The 3,643-nt window shown below is 32.9% G+C and overlaps 1 long non-coding RNA gene across 2 annotated transcripts in view; it reads right to left on the bottom strand.

The window, feature by feature from the left end:
• The window catches only part of LOC110448751, a 28,271-nt gene that overhangs the window by 20,310 nt on the left and 4,318 nt on the right, over positions 1 to 3,643 (bottom strand). The window contains exon 1 of one of the 2 annotated variants that reach the window (XR_002462768.1): positions 3,050 to 3,233. The exons of the other annotated variant lie outside the window; for it this stretch is intronic. This is a non-coding gene — a long non-coding RNA (uncharacterized LOC110448751). Of the gene's footprint in view, positions 1 to 3,049; positions 3,234 to 3,643 lie in introns of those variants that run through there. 2 annotated transcript variants of the gene reach the window in all.

The following is a 3,643-nucleotide window of genomic DNA, read 5'->3' as shown; positions in this document are numbered from 1 at the left end:
TCAAGACATGTCTACTTCAAATAAGTCCTGGTACATTTCTTTATCAGCATACATGCATGTATCAGTTTTGCTTTATTTCATGTTGCCGTAGCAAATTTAAGTTGCTCAAGGTCAAGACGTAATCCATATATTTAATTCGATTTGAATACTGTGTATATTCATAACGGTATATTTAATTCTTCTTGACACAAATTTTACAACTATATGAAATATTAATATCGCAAAAGTTTGTATTTTTTTTCTCCAAGGATTTTTTTTTTTCTGTAGAAACATGAAAATATTAAGCCAGCCTAATTAAATGTATATTACCTAGCAATAAATGTATCCATGTGTCATGAGATGAGTTGAAATAAAATGTATGTATGTAAATATTGTATTCAATGTCTTCAAATACCAAAAGTATGCTGGAAGCCATGGAGAGAGCTTATATAGGCAAAACCTGTTGCTCAATCCTTTTGTTTAATCAATAAAATATATATGAAATGAAAATACTTCGAACTGGAAATAGACAAAAAAGTTTTCAATTCATCAACAAATTAAACCTTACCAGTGTGTCTCGTTCGTTTCTCCAATACCTGGAACTGAGCTATAAATAGCGTTTGGTAAGTCCCATATACCATGGGCTGTATTTATTTTTAGCTTTGTTTCGAAGATACACCGAACTGTATCGATGAAGAGTTGTGTTTAATATTGTCAATTCCACCGTTTTCTATAAATAACAAATGCCACAAACTGTTTATACAATTGTTCATATGTGGTAATCGACAGGAACAGGGAAGCTAAAAATACCTCGATACAAATTTTGTTTTTTTAAATGACATATGGCAAAATAATTATTTATTGTATTGAATAGGACGAAACATACTCGATGTGTTATAAAAGCTAAAAACTTTTTTTTAAGAATGAAACTACAGTCTGGTATCAATGTAAGTTTTACTGATAAAACACCATCCACTCCATTGAAGTTATGATGATAAGAGGCCAGCTACACATATGTGAGTGGCCAGCTACTAAATTGATATCAGTAATGTTGATAAGAGGTCAGCTACTAAATTGATATCAGTTATGATGATAAGAGGCCAGCTACTATATTGATATCAGTTATGTTGATAAGAGGCCAGCTGCTATATTGATAAGGTATGCTGATAAGTGGCCACCTACTCGATGATTTAAGTTTAAGAGACAAGGAATAGTTTTCAAAGGCAAGTTTTTATGATAAAATAAACTAGTCTTGGATACCACCAGGAACTGATTAAACTGATGTAAATTTAACCCATTCACCCCTGGTTACCCCTGAATATGCATACAAGACTTAGTAATTCATAGATGTTGGAAAAGTCTAAATATAACTGTAGGGGTCAGTTGGTTTATGATGAATGAATACATATAAATACTACTACTACTATTATATTCGTACTTGTTTCATATATCCTTTCTTATTCTCTGATAAATAACGCACAGTGACAAGCCATCAACGAAGACAAGTTGTACAAGCTTCTACAAATAATCAACCTTGTAGGATACCTTGTTCATAAGACTAAGTACACGCATTATTTTAAAGTTACGCACAGTACACGATTTTTAATTAGGTTAGGATTAAGGTAGTGTGTTAAACTGTGTTAACCATTTTTCTCCACTTTTGTACTCTGAATTAATAAAGCAACGGATTTAAGACAAGCATATACTATATGTAGATATACGAAGGAGAAACATATATATATCGCTGTGTTTTACAAGTGTGTTTTTTTAAAATTAAGTTAAGAAGGGAACATGTAATGTTTTTCCAGTTACCTAAAAAGCACGGCTTGTATATACCATCGTTTTTCGGGTTCGACAACTGTTCGTGTTTCTTCCCAGAACTCATTTAAAATTTAAATACGTAGCTGTTTATGCATGAATGGATATATAATAAACATTTACTTAAGTAATATGCTGTGCTTGTGTAACTCACCTACAACGAATAGTCAATACAAGTCAATACAAGCGTTACAGTAAATGTCTGTGTATGCCGTGTAAGAACAAAATGTATATAACACAACGTTAACAAATAATGACAAAAGTAACTCAGATATTCCATATGCAATATATTTTACCGCACTGTAACAAATGTTGTTACCTTACCGACACACAGGTCAATTGTGTACTCCGTTATCATGAATTGTTTTATCGCTTTTTTTTTTGAATCTGTAGAGACACTGAACATAATAATAGATCGGAAACATATGGAATGTGGAAAAAAATAAAAAAAATAATTGATATAACCATACTTTCATCACATATCATCACACTTATAACAAATTTTCATCATATTAAATGTATGGCGTATTAATGGAACAAACTGTGTTTCGAGATTAACGTCATTTGATATACATTTAACAATCATTGTTACATATACACGTACTGCATAACACATGTTTCTTTTAAGCTTTACACGTTACAGATACTATACAACTAAATAATACATTTCTGTAAGACTAAATGTTCGTGGTTTTGGAAAGGTCAATATTTTGACCTAAATACGTTTGCTTTTTTTTTGCGAAACTCCTACATTGTAACTGTTTCTAAAGATAACCCTCCGTCAATCGGAACCTTATTGGTGTGTCTCGTTTGTTTCTCCTATACCTGGAACTGCAGCTATAAATAGCGTTCGGTCAGTCCACATATACCGTGAGCGGTATTTATTTATAGCATGGTTCGTATATACACTAAAATGTATCGATGAACAGTTTCACTTCGATTATTTAATTCACTCACATTGTTTGTTTTAATGTTCACCTTTCGCTCAAAGTAAAACACAAACAAATCGGATAACAATTACATTCATAATGACACACTAGTACAAATATGCGTTCGAAGTCTAAATTTATGACACACGAGTTCGAATAAGATCTATTAAGTAATCATACATATAGAAACCAAATGTTCTCTTAATAGGAGTGTGATGTTGTCGTAAATTCGGTGTGTGCCATTACACTCCGTCACAACATGTATTTGGGAACTGCTCTCAGGTCCAAAAATCTATAAGAATAGGCGGAGGAAAATTACTTACGTGTGTTCAGTATGGATTCAGGATGTAAAGTGACCACGCCAATATGTCACAGTGAGGCTGTCGCGTAGCTCGACGAGATCTCCTGTCGGCGCGGTCCACGGTTCGCGGGGGATAATTATCCCGACTTTCACCACAATGTATATATTCCTGGGACGACGAGGTGAAAACAATTAAGCATGAATTCTAATTTATGTTGAATATTCAACGATAATCCTTACAAACTCGTTTTATTAAAATTTGAAACACTAAGTAGACCATTGCAAGTTCATCAAGTATTAGTATTAGTATTATGATGATAAGAGGCCAGCTACTTTATTTATATTAGCTATGATGATAAGATGCCAGCTACTGTATTGTGTTAGCTATGATGATACATATATGTGAGAGTCAGCTACTTGTGTTAGCTATGATGATACATATATGTGAGAGGCAGCTACTATAATTATATTAGCTATGATGATAAGATGCTAGCTGCTGTATTGTGTTAGCTATAATGATAAGAGGCCAGCTACTATATTGTGTTGGATTTGATGATAAGAAGCCAGCTACTTTTATGTGTTAGCTATGATGATAAGAGGCCAGCTACTGTATTTC

Source organism: Mizuhopecten yessoensis, unplaced genomic scaffold, assembly GCF_002113885.1.
Source record: "Mizuhopecten yessoensis strain PY_sf001 unplaced genomic scaffold, ASM211388v2 scaffold4245, whole genome shotgun sequence".
Classification (NCBI taxonomy): domain Eukaryota; kingdom Metazoa; phylum Mollusca; class Bivalvia; order Pectinida; family Pectinidae; genus Mizuhopecten; species Mizuhopecten yessoensis.
The sequence above is the reverse complement of the archived record's forward strand: the minus strand, read 5'-3'. Positions and strand labels throughout refer to the sequence as shown.